The sequence below is a fragment of the Callionymus lyra genome, chromosome 4 (assembly GCF_982586985.1).
Source record: "Callionymus lyra chromosome 4, fCalLyr1.hap1.1, whole genome shotgun sequence".
NCBI lineage: Eukaryota > Metazoa > Chordata > Actinopteri > Syngnathiformes > Callionymidae > Callionymus > Callionymus lyra.
Genome location: NC_141821.1, coordinates 26,735,782 through 26,749,521, shown reverse-complemented (window position 1 = coordinate 26,749,521; position 13,740 = coordinate 26,735,782). Strand labels below are relative to the sequence as shown.

General features: G+C 37.1%; 1 protein-coding gene across 1 annotated transcript in view; it reads right to left on the bottom strand.

Annotated features, from left to right (window-relative positions):
- LOC148082303 (adhesion G protein-coupled receptor L3) overlaps nucleotides 1-13,740 on the bottom strand; it is a 222,398-nt gene that overhangs the window by 153,984 nt on the left and 54,674 nt on the right. The window lies entirely within an intron of this gene.

The window sequence follows — 13,740 nt, the reverse complement described above, 5'->3', positions numbered from 1 at the left end:
GGCTGAAAAGCAAAGTAACAATAAGCTAATTATTTAAGATTATTATGATGGTTAGCATGTTTTAATGCCGTCAAAGAGTGTATAATTATAATCATGTGTGATCTGGAAGGAGAAAATATAGTCATCAAGTAGGTTTAAACTAGAGCGTGAATGTGTAATCGTGCATACATGATTGCGGTAATTGTTTAGATTGCAACTATTACATTTTATTCTTTCTTTTAAACGATGGTTTTAATCATCCTGTAATCACGGTTCTGAGTACATGGAGACACGTGTATTTCACTCTAACTTTAAGAGTCTGCTGGTTCTTGCCTCAGGTGGTCCTTGTCGGTGACATATGCTCCTGACAGTTTAATAGGTTTTCTTCGACTCCTGTCATCTAACACAGTTTTGACATTTCCTCTGTTTTACTCGCCCTTATGCCGCCTTGCTCTGAACCCCAGCTGCATGTGAGAAAGTAAGTAAGTAAGTTATATTTGTGGAGAGCTTTAGCCGACATGCTTTCGTTAGCATTTCAGCCCAAAGTAATAAACCATTGCGCCAATCTGTAACACCTTCTAGATAAGAAATGAGTACTACTGTTACACACATTCGAGGGCAGAAAGCAGACAAGACTCAACAACCCTGTGGTAATACACACCAAAGCATATGTATTGATTAATTAAACAAAAATAATAAAAATTAAACTGGTCATTATTTCGGCTATAATTGGAATTGTGAAGCTTCATGAAGCAGTGCCAGTATAACCAGAGGCCTCTAGATGTCACTTTCATTATTAATCTGTTGCATTGAACATATAGTCTATTTCTGATTAACTGTGGGCGACACCAACAGAGCTCTTAAAAAATAATTTTCTAAATAATTTTGACAACCAAAATGCCTTCTCACTCAAACTCAAAAGATTGCCATTTCAGATATGATTACCAGACATCATATTGTGTATTTACAGAGTGTACTCGGTGAAGATATCTTTATTATCATATGTGTACGACACCAGCGCTGGACTGGTTTTTAACGTATAATAGGTGATCTCTGATTGCCTGGCACATATTTGGAAATGTCATTATAACAGCAGTTATATTAAAATAACTATTTGAGAAATATTTGAGCAATAAATAGGCGGAACTTATGACAATGAAAGTTGTCCATAGGTTGATTATTATAATTTTTACAAGACAATCTAACCTGACCTTTGTAAACATCGTTTCTGGGACCATACCATGTTCATGAAGTTATAAATAATTTCATATACATGGAAGTCAATATTAAAGAAGCTAGATTTGACAAAAATAACATGGTTGAGAAAGGTTGCCGTTTCGCATCCAGGCTTCTGACCTTATGGAGTTAGTACAAGGGTGGGCAATTATAATTCTTCAAGGGCCACATTAAATTCTGTGAATGTTGTTAGGGGCCATCAAGCAAAAAGCAAAATGAATATATCCCTTAAAAAAAAGGCATTTGTCATTAGGCCATTACATTTTATTCAGCTAAATAAGCTGCAATTTTATTCTTGTATATAACATTTCTTCAACTAACTTAAAAAAAATGTTTTGAGGGATTAATATATATTCGAAAAATTACACACAAAAAGTAAATAAGTGTTATCTTGAAATGTAAATGAATAATAAATACAAAATACATTTGTTAATGCAGTACAACCATTTATACATGATCATTATTTGACATTACGAGGGCCGCATAAATACAGTCAAAGGGTTTACTCAGGGCACTCCGGTTTCCTCCTACAGTCCATAAACATACAGAGGATGATTGAGAACTTGGGGAAATTGTCTGTAGGTTTGTGTGTGAATGGTTGTATTTCTTTGTGTGCCCTGTGACAGACTGGCATCCTGTCCAGGGTGTCCCCCAACCCTTGCCCAAAGAAACTGTGATAGGCCGCCACCCCATAGTAATTAAGAAGAATAGAAAATAAATGAAAGAATGAACATAATTGAGAGAAATTATGAAAAGTGGAAGATCTCTTGACAAAAACAGCTTTTGTTGTTAGTTGCCTTCCGAATTTGCCGCCATCCGCGAACACTTGTGGTATGATTTCAGAGATTTGATTCGGTATTGACTTGAGAACCCTTTCAGAATCATAATATTTTAATTAAATTATCCATTATCTGATCTGTATGCTGAAGCAGAAGTCACAAAACTTTTTTAATGTCATGGACATCTTATTCATTTAGTCCTTTATTTTCATTCTTGAAATAATTATTTGACAAAATTGAAAGAATCCCATCCCAAAAAATCCGAAAGCTTAGCTTCAAACTCCACCTCAAAACACTCATTATACTTTGAATTCCATTTGGCACAAAAAAATATTATCAAGTCGAAAAAAGTGGACAATTATTCCGATCGCAGCATGGTGGAACAGTGGTTAGTGCTGCAGCAACAATGCCCAGAGTTCAAATTGAGAAACTTCAACGGTGTCTTCAGGGCTTCAACATTGCTGTTTCTGAATAATTCATTACGTGGATGTACAGATGACTACAGTCCCCCCTCTGTTGCAGTCAAGTCCCACATCAATAACAACCTTAAATAATTTTTTTCACTTTTAAAGTAAATTCTCTGAACCTTCACCAAGCATGTTAATAAAGATGTTAAAAAAGCAATATTTACGTTTATTATTTTTGTTCATTTCTTGAATATGTTGCATCTATTACATGATATAACCCTTGTGTTGTCTCCGGGTCAAGGAAAACCACCTCAACCACTGCATATGTATTTATGGAAGCCAGGGAACCAGGTTCACCTTGACCTGGGGACAACGAAAGTGATTACAAGACGAGGGCTGAACGATTAATCGATAAGGTTGTGATTTTATTCAATTTAATGTTCACCTAACAAAAATGTGCAGTAGGAAAAGGCAGAATAGGTTTGTGTGATTTATTATTGACTAATGTTTACATCACACTTCATAGCACGTTTTTGCAGGAGTTTTTTAACTTATGTGCAGTGAATAAATTATGTTTGTTTACAACTGTAGTTAAAGTAACTTAATGAACCTCCTCCCTTTATTTCAATGTAAGTAAGTAAGTAAGTAAGTAATTTTTATTTGTATAGCGCTTTTCCAGACCAGGGTCACAAAGCGCTTAAACAATCAAAACAATATTCAACAAAGTATATACTTTAAAGGGCAAGATAAAACTGATAACACAACAGGAGTTCCAGAAAATAAAGGAAAAGCCTGAACAAATAAAAACGTCTTGAGATGTTTCTTAAAGGAGTCAGTAGACTCCATCAAGCGCAAAGAGAGAGGAAGATCGTACCAATGTGTGATTATTTTGCCTTTTAAAAATGGCTTAAGGAAAATAATCGCAATAATATTACTTTTAATAATTGTTTAGCCCTACCACACACATTTTTTCAGGCCTTTGGGTCGCAATGAACCGGAGATAACTCATAATGATCATTAACAATGTTTCTGAATCAACAACAATGTGTAGAAATTGCTCTAGCAAAGTTGTTAATAATCACTAATATTGATATTTATCACCATTATAGAACATGGAGAGTACTCCCAGTCAAAAGCATTTCAGTCTGGGAACATAAACGTCAAGTTTCACAGCTCTGATTCCAAAAGAGGTAATGAGCAGACACATTAAGGGGGCTTGATGAAAAGTAATGAAAAAAAAAAAGTGTGCACAGAAGTGAAGGAAGTCAAGATTCTTTCCTCATTTAATGTCATTCAAAGGTGGGTGTAATGAGATCTGCTGGGTAGCATTAGCAGATTAAAGGCTGTCTGTACCTGTACTTACTGCAACCCACATCTTTTGTTCGCTCCCCTGCTGCTTATTCCTACACTGCTGCGCTTGAATATTCCCTCTTTGATATGATCCGCAATGAGAGCTTCCCTCCCCTGTGGGAACGATCCCGTCTAGAACATAGATGGATGCAAGGAGAACAAAACATGATCAAGGGCAAACAGGTGAAACCAGACCACCTGACTGTTGTACTTTAGCTCATTGGCCTGTTGTTGGTTCATAACATTATGTATCATTGTTGAATTGTTTACATTCTGTACGGACAGATTCAATAAAAATGTCCTCTATTATCCATTTTGATTGATTTCTGCGATCGTATCGTCAGAGTTTTAAAAAAACTCTATTTTTCCACTGGAGACCTCAGGAAGGGTGAGTGTACACTGTAAGGTCACCAGATAATAACACCAGTGTCTCGGTTTACACTGTCTGACTCTATGCCAGAGGTGAACACAAACCTTGGGGGACTTCACTGACATGAGCCAACGGTTAGTAGACGGCTAAAGAAAGCAGTGATTTCCGTTTAGCATTTGACCAAGCAAGTCATTTAATGGCTGGCTTCTATAAAAAAAGAAAGCAGTAGAACATTGAATTCACCTTTACTTCGACGGAAATGCGTGAATTACTAGATTAATATAATAGGTTTGCTCAAAGGCTGCAGGAGAACAAGTCAATTAGAGGTTCAAATACCTCAGTAGGGAGGACAGCTAGACCTCTCCGTGTTAGCTTGTTCTCATCATCTGACGGTGACCTCAATTCTGAGCATGCACAGCCACAATGAGAAGGTGATCGACATGAGAGGATCACGGCTTCGTATCATCTGATGATGTGTTGCTGCATCAGGCGCGGAAGGAAGAGAATTATCAGTGAAAGGGTTCGCCTCATAACCCCCATTTTCTTTCTAGCTCCATCATGGAGGCCACATCAACTTCCGCCTGTGTATTAATATGTGGAGGGCTGAGGTGGAAGGGGACCCCCAGGAGGAATGTGCACTTGCATTCTTGTTATTGTTCTGTCGGCTCATGAGGAGAAATATGTTCGCTGCTCAAAACTAGGGCCGCACGGATCTATCGGCTGGACGATTTATGAGCGTTTATGCTTCTGTTTATAAGATGCTATTTATTTTATAGACTTCTTTTTATATTAAAATTGTCTTTCTCACATGCAATCAATGACTGCTATGAGGCGCTCAATACAATTTGCATTTACTTATTTGTTTGTTTGTTTTTAATGGTTATTTTAAAAGTTATTGTGTTCTACATACGTATACATTGTTTTTCCGTTTTAATGTCGTCATTTAATAGGGTTGTGTGATCAATAAAAACAATACTTTTGTGTGTTTCTAAGTTGTTATTATTATCATTAACAAAGAGGAAAAGTGGGACTAAAAAAGAAACCAAAGAACGGAAAATATTGTCTAAACCTTTGTGTTATTTCAGGGTCAGGGTGACCCGAAGGTCCGCAAATAAAAAACGTGTTTATAACTGGAAGGTTAAAATACCTTCTTCTCCCTCCTTACTATACTTGCATACAACTTACTGTGAATCGATTCCTCAGCTTTTTCTTCTACTTTTCTTGTGTAGTGTCAACAAGTTCCAATGTCTACTCTCATGATCTCCCAGCTTGTGCCACATGTTGGCTTTCCTCCTCCTTTCTGATTCTTTTCTGGACACAATTGTTTCATTGCTAAGTCTCTTCCTCTTATTTCTTAATGCACGATATATCGTAAGATTTTTTTCAATGCGCAATTAGACAAATCAGTCTCTCGTTCTGTAACATTGTCAATTTGTACTTCTATGTCTTGTTGTTGTTAACTTCTCTTCAGTCAGTGAGCTGGGCGGCCGAACTTGCTAGACTCGGTTGCTATGGCGACGTTTATACACTGAAGTAATTATAACTTATGAGCGCTACTAAAACGTCAGTGATTCAGTTGGCCACTCGTCTCTTTCAAACACCTTTTCTAAAGCAACATATTGTAAGTAATTTTCATCACGTCTCAGTTGTTTTCTGAGTTTTTATAGGATCGCTGAATTCCCAACCTGTCTGTCTTCGCCATATGCTAATTAGCTACGTTTTTAGCATCCGGTCATTTATAAGCTGTAATGTATGCGTGTACAAGAAGGTGGTATTTATTATTGATTTTGTGATATCGCGACAGGCCGGCGGCTCCTCTCTGATGTCGCTCAGTTTCGCGGGAAACCGATGCAAGTCCCGCGAAACTGAGGGTTGTTATTGATATTTTTCTCAAATAAACAGAATCGCGGAAATAAACGAAATAAACTAATACAAACCCCCGGGACGCCCCTACAGTACTAGCACTTGCACGTGGCTGCGCATACATGCAGGCAATTAATTTATTTTTTTAGGTTAAAGAAAAAAATATAGCATTAATATCGATATCGCAATTCAAGACACCAGTATCGTGCAGCCTTATTCTGTCCCATAGCATTGATCTCCCCTGCTGCCTTCACATTCATGCTCATCATGTACCACTCTTAATCATCGGCTCCTCGACATTCCTTAGGTATTAATATTATTTCAAATTGTCCCACACTGAGAGACTCAGAGCCACCCTTCCTGGTCCTTCCTCCCTTCCCACATTCCGTGCAGAGACAAGAAAGAAGACTGTGTGTGTGTTTGCCTCTGCGGTTACCTGGGAGCAGTTACAGGACATCAACTTCCTATTGGACATTCTATACTGTCTAAAGCTCTGCAACTGTAAACGACAGGACCGTGGCAAGGTTCCAGCAAAGAAGCCTAGCAGCAGAGCTGCTATCGCCGTTGTTCATGTGCTCTTCCCCATTTCCTTTTACTTTAATGAGGGCACAATTAATAAGGAAATGGAACTGCTTTACAAAGAAGGTCGTCTGCTCCACAATGGAAGCCTTCTTTTGTCAAAAGAGATATTGAATTTCCCTCCGAGGCCATTGGGCTGCACTGAAGGCCATCTCCAGTATCCTCTGTTAACACACACACACACACGAATACACACACACACACACACACACAAAGACGCTCTCTCTCTCTCTATCTCACACACACTCGCGCACACACACCTACAAACAAGCCCGCCTCTATCCCTTGTTCCCTCTCTCCGCTCCCTCTCATCCTTCCGAGGTCTCTTGGGCTAATCTGTGTCACGCTAACATTTGATCTCCCCCTGGCCCAACCCCCCCCCCCAAGCATTGTGCTCCAAATGCAGACTTTACTGTTCTCTATATTGATCGGCGGAGGTGAAATAACCAGTGACTGTCCATGCTTGGTTTATTCAGTGACACAGCCAGAGGAGAAAAAAGGGGTCACACAACATAATTGGCCTGAACTTTAGTGGGAGTTTGCACACAGTTGCTTACGCATGCAATTATATAGCAGCCTCCCTTACTCCGCTGTCTTCTGAATTTAAAATGGAATTAGGCAAAAAACATTTTTGGACACAATATCTGTAGATCAATTATAATTGATCAAAATTGAAGATCAATATTCCATTGAGAAATAATTTAGTCCAGTAGTTTACTTTGATAAAATAGGTTGGAGCAATTATCAACCATTACGGCTTGAGGCTCATTAACAGATGATTTTAAATAACAACAATTATGTTTCAAACTGTCAGAAGAACTCATTGTACGTGAGGGAATTAGAAGCACAAAAAAACACAATTAAGAGTAGTTGTTTTCTGCTCAGTTTGTTAGATAATTATAAGATAATTATTTGCAGCCACAACGTTAAAGTAGATAGGTTTGCCATACAATATAAAAGCAGCATTTTTGGTATTTCTTCAATGTCTGCTTGGAGGTGTACTGTTGCTAGGCAACAGCCAGTGACAAGGAAGGTGTGTTTGTGGTTCTATAAAAGTCTAACACTAAATAAGGTCAAATCGCCAAATTGCCAAATCCGAATTATGCTGTGGCTCAACTGTTTCAAATAACAAAACTATATAAATATATACTGTATATATATTATTTTTTGTAAAGTACAAAGCTAAGAATAAAAAAAGATACAAAGATAACAATGATAATATGCTGGACTGGTGTACTTAGAGGAGCCATAAAATAAATTAAATGTCGTTTATATGTTGCAAAGATAATGACACAACCACTGTCTTACTTGTTACAGTGTATGGCACAAATGACAATATGTATTATCTCAAATCTAAATTATTGTAATATCCAAAATATGACTCTGAATGTGTAATTTATCATAAAGGGTTGTTGTTGTTTGTTTTTGTATAGAATATTCACAGGTTAAGGTGAACATTTACCTTTAGGATATTGTTGGTCCGGCCAAGACAAAGAATGTTATTTCAGAGAATGATTATCTATAGCATATGAAATTATTGAATTTAAAAATGAACTGAACTATCTAAATGTAAATGCAAAAAGACGACATAACATTAGGTTCTATCTCCAACTGGACATGTGCTTCTTATAGACAGTATTTATTCGTTTATTTTTAATGTATTTCTGCAGGTACCTTTTTGGCACCGTAGTCACCACATAGATGTTCTTTCACTCTATCTAACAAGTCACTGGAAATATATTAACAAGTCGCGAAACAGCCATTTCTAAAGGTTCTGTGGACGCTGAGTTGTAGTAGAAAAAACTAAACCAAATAAATAGAGAGATTCCAGCGCATAGAGCAGATTTCCCAATTTGCACATCCTGTTTCAATTGCCTTCTCGGGATGACATGTCAATCAAACACGGATTCTTATTAAGGGCTTCCATTCTGTCAGTGGCTCTTAAACCTCAGCACCTTCTTAAAGGTGCGACAGAGCATCATGCAAATGGCTTAAGATAATACTTTGGTGAAACCTCTGCGACTCAGCGTGACATTAGTCCATGGTTTTTTGCCAGATAATCCCTCGTTGAGCTTCCTAATATGGATATCTGTATCAGCGCTCTGAACAACCACCTCCTCGGCATTTAGACATCCTGGAGTGACAACCAATGATTGATGGCAAAAGTTGCTTATCCTTGATGTACACATAAGAAAATATTAAAATATGCACTTTGCTGTAAGATTGCTGAAAATAATCCTATGGAAACGCTGTGGGCTGCAGTAGTGCTGCATGGTGTTGCTGGAGAGAAACAAACGTGTTTCCCTGAAACCACAACGTATGATAGTGATGCCACAGTGACAATAGATTTGCATAATACATCAGTGCAGTGTCTTTCCAAGGATGATGAAAATCATGTAGCCTTCTAAATCACATGCTGAGTCATCCGAATGCAAATGCATCTGTTTGCATATGTAACATCCCCCCCGCCCCCCGCCATTGAGGGACAAGACATTGTCGGTTCATATGGCAGCGCAGATTGAAAAAAAAAAATAAGGCCTATTGTGTTGTCTCAGCGTGAGTTTCTGCTTCTCACATTCCGCCTACACCCAAATTATTGTCTGACCCCGACTGTTCTGTTGGAAACCCCGCGGCACACAAACACCCACCACGTTTGCCCTGTGAGCCGGACTGCAGGGCAGCCGAGACTCACAGCTACGCAGCCATATGTATCTGCAGCAACTTAGCCTGGCAGTCGCTCTCCGTCCTCCCAGCGACACGCTGCCGGGACGCCTTGAAAATGGCGTCACTCGCCCACGCTTTCCAAAATGATGCCTGTACGGTCAAGCGGCCGCTGACACTGTTTGGGGGGGGACACCAATAAAACAACGCTGAGTTTTAACCCTACTCTGCCACTCATTATGTAGTCGTCATTCATTTTCTTGGCCTGCGTGTTCTGACAGCAATTTACAGATGTCAGGCACTGACCACTCGGGGTGTTTTTTATTCCCCATATCAAGAAGGTATCGATTTTGCACTCATTATGGGAGAAGAGAAAAAAATCCACGCCAGTTAGCAGAGGAAACACCAGGAGAATGTATATTCATGCCCACGAGCTTCAGTCAGTTATCATGTTGATCGGATTATTGTAAAACCCTGGTTCACCATTTTAACAAGTGACCAGGAGGTCACAGCCACAGCAAAATACACTGATGCATTGAGCCTCTTAATATCAGGAGCCGCATAAGAGAAATTGCTTTTTAAACAGTTATGTTTTTTTTTCTTCTAACATTAAGCTTGATGCGCAGTCTTGCCTTTAGAGTAACAGGATAATCTTCATTTATCTAAGCTCTACACTGAGTCAGTGGACTAAGGCAAAGCTTTTCCTGGTGAGTATGCACTTGATTAGATTCAACATGACACTCCGCAATACATGTGTTGTACAATTTAAAAACACAGAATGTTAAATAGAACTTACTGACATCATCTCCTTGATTTTAAACAATTTACATGACAGCCTTGTCATATGGGTTTTCAGCATATCTTTTTTAAGGGTTTTGCAAAATGTATTAGGATCATGCAAAAAAAAGTCTGCATATTTTGGAGAACAATATTTCAATATTGCATAATACAACTTTAAATTTTGTTATATTACGACATTAATCACATAATTTTGTTATGTTAAAAACTGTGTGGGACCTTTAAACTTCTTTATACTGACCAAATTACATAATGTACAAAAGATTATGATTATCTATCCGAACATCGTTATTTGTCTATTTCACAATCTTTTCTGTGTACATTTAAGTTGCCAGGGACAAACTGAATTCAGGTAGTTTAGCTAGATCAGAGATCGGCAACCCGCGGCTCCGGAGCCGCATGCCGTTCTTTCACTGAATTTTATTGGTATTAAATGTGGATATTTAATATAAATGTTATCAAGCGTTTTTTCCAATGATGCATTAAAAACAAGCAATCCTCTTCTTCACTTTACATTTTATTTAACAAAAACCGTTAGTTTAAGACGTATCTTCGCTGATATGACAACATCATCAGTTCTTCACGATCATCACAATTCCTCGCTCCCCCCTCACTCACCTGTCTCAATCTTAGAGAAACAGTAACAAAACAACAAGCGTTATCGTTAGTATTTTAGTTTGTTCAAACATTTTATTTTAAATTTGTGAAGACCTAAAAAAAAATTGGGACCTGGTAAAATATGATTTCTTTCAGCGTACATAGAAAATATTTTATATTTTAAGCAAGTCAGTCAGTAACAAACACGTACATTATTTACAATATTATAAATTAGGTTAAGTTTGAAAGGAAATCATTTCATTTTGAATAGCCTATTATTTAGTTTTCTGCATTGTTGAAACGATAATATTTATAATGATACAACTGTTATCATGTATATTAATGTATATATAACCCTTCAGAGTCAAATAGTGACGAGACTTATTTACATAAGAAAGGAGAAAGACAAGCATGAGTCAGTTCATCAGGACAAACTGCAGTTAATATACAGTACAACATTTGTTTATTAAAATAATCAAGGCTTAAACAAATAGTTCACCCAATATTGTAATTACACATATTTTTTACTCACCCTCATGTCGACCAAGAGTTGGGATTTTTTCAGAGTAATATGTTTCTCTTAAGAGTTAAAGACAAAAATCTTTGTTCATTGTTATGTAGCGACTGGAGCTCAGGAGTCTTCGTCTTCGTTCAAAAATACACTTAAAAACATATCATCCAAGTACCTCCATACTGGTGGTCTGTGACAACCATCTTGTATTGAAGCCTCAACATGAGAGATTTAGGCTGACGGCAAAAACTTATTTGGTTTTTTTTGGGAACAATTCCTTTTTTAGGTGGGTCATTTTGGACAAAGATAGATACGAAGACATCTAAGCTCCAGTTGCTACATTAAAATGAACATACATGTTTATAACTCTAAAAAGTAACAGATTACTTTGAATTTTTGGTGAACTAACACTAAATATGGTTTTATATATAGTTTTTTTTATATATTATATGGAATTATATTTATTTTTAAAAATCAAAAATTAGTTTTGCTGCTCCAAGGGTTTTCTTTCCTGTAGGAAACGGGTCCAAATGGATCTTTGAGTGGTAAAGGTTTCCGACCCCTGAGCTAGATAGTCAAATGTTTTTTTTATTATTGATTAATAAGCACATCGCATCAAGGTCTGACTACAAAGTTGTGCGTCACACCTTCGCCTCTGAAAGAAGCATTTGCAACATCAAAGTTCTTTTCATCAAAGATGCTGCTGACATGAGTTTTCATAATTTAAACATAAAAAGAGTTCTTACGTCAAGGACTTTACAATTGAGTTTTCGACAACAACTTATGACCAGACCAAGTAATGTTTATTTTTATGAAATCCAGATACAAGGCTGCGAAAATAATAATAACAAAGGAGACAAAAACGGATGAGGCAATAGTCTAGTATATAATCAGAAGCTGTGAATACCCCCCAAAACAACATGATAATGGATAATAATGTATTATTATGGATAATAACCATCACACCTGCCCTTCCACGATCGCCTCAATACACTTTTTAAATTTGGGCTCAAATAAATCATGTGTTTATTTCATTAAGCAAATAGGATGGCTCCGGGGATGTAGCTACTATCTTGGAGATTAATTAAGTGTAGCAGGTGTTGGGGAAAGAAAAGGCGGATGCTCGGGTAGACAGATCTGATGTTGATAGATACCACATGAACACATCAGGAGGTTTGTATTTCTCCTATGATTGGCATCAAATGTCGAGTCTCGTGTAGTGTGTCAATATCGCTGATTTACGTGTGAGCGTGTTATTGCTCCCTCTGTGTTTAGTAGCTTTTCATGAGACTGAGTACACACTCTAAAAAGTAGGCCAGCATCCTCTAATGACGACAAAACTCTCAGGAGAAACAATGACAGGCTGGAAAAGCTTCTTCCACAGCTGGAGAACAAACGATTGAAAACATCTTTGCTCTAAAAACCTTTATGTTACTGTTTACACTTTATTATGTATTTGTGGGGGGGAGAAAGTATTGTTAAACTGATATGATACACTGGTTTATTGTTCACAATATTTGTTGTCTCAAAATGTAATTATTTTACAATTTTTGGGGGTTCTCAAACATATTTTATATTTTATAATAATTAATATATGTTTTATATTTTCATAAAGTGTGTGTAAAATGAAAAAGTTTAAAAATATATTAGCTTGTTCATTGTTGTGTTGCAATTAAACTTCCGGACACTTGATGTTCGTTAGAGTCTGGAAATGACTGTGGATGAGAGGATACAGTCGACTCCAGCAGCTTTTGAACTTTTTTGCTTATGTAGTTTTGGTTGCAAAACAAAGCAGTTAAGACTTCATCGAGAGCAACGTTGTCTGAGTCAAGTACTTAGATAATACTACAAAAATATCTTTGTTCCTCTAGTATCATAATATATCGTAACATATATGGCAATATATCGCAGTGTAAAGTGTAGTACTGAAGTACTGAAATGCTGAAATACAGGATGTCTTTACAGGATCTATGAAAGGACGAAGATAATAGAGAAAAAAGGGAACATTTTTTTTATTTAATAGATAAATTAAATTAAGTATATTTTTTTCCAAACCTATTATTAAGCAATACCTCGGCCAAGATGTTGAAAATGTTCAGGTAACATTATATTTCTGACTCTTTATATTACAAAAAGTGTTTGTCTCTAAACTAGCTCTATTTGTTTTAGTAAAAGATTCATTTGTGCGTGAGTTGTGATATAACAGTAACACCTTCCTTGTATTACTGGGAAACAAGTAACAACAGACAGAACAGGAGGTGTGATATAGTCAACAGAAGTGCAACATATTAGTAAGTATCTCTTTTTCACGACCCAGCTCTCTTTTAAGAACCCAAAGAATAATTTGGCCATATTTATCTTTCAAATGTACATAAAAATAGAACCTTATCTGGTACCTCCATGGAGATTGTCTAATTGCATTTCCAATCCATGTTAGAACCATAATTATTAATAGTAATATCGACTGCGTCAGGCTATTCCGCCCATATAAGTGTCAATTCAGAGTGTATGACAATGTAAGTTATTGTAGTCCTTACATGGCATTTCTGCTGACTTCTGCTAAAACACAGCCATAATCATGTCTCAAACCGTGTAAGATCGGAGCTCTTA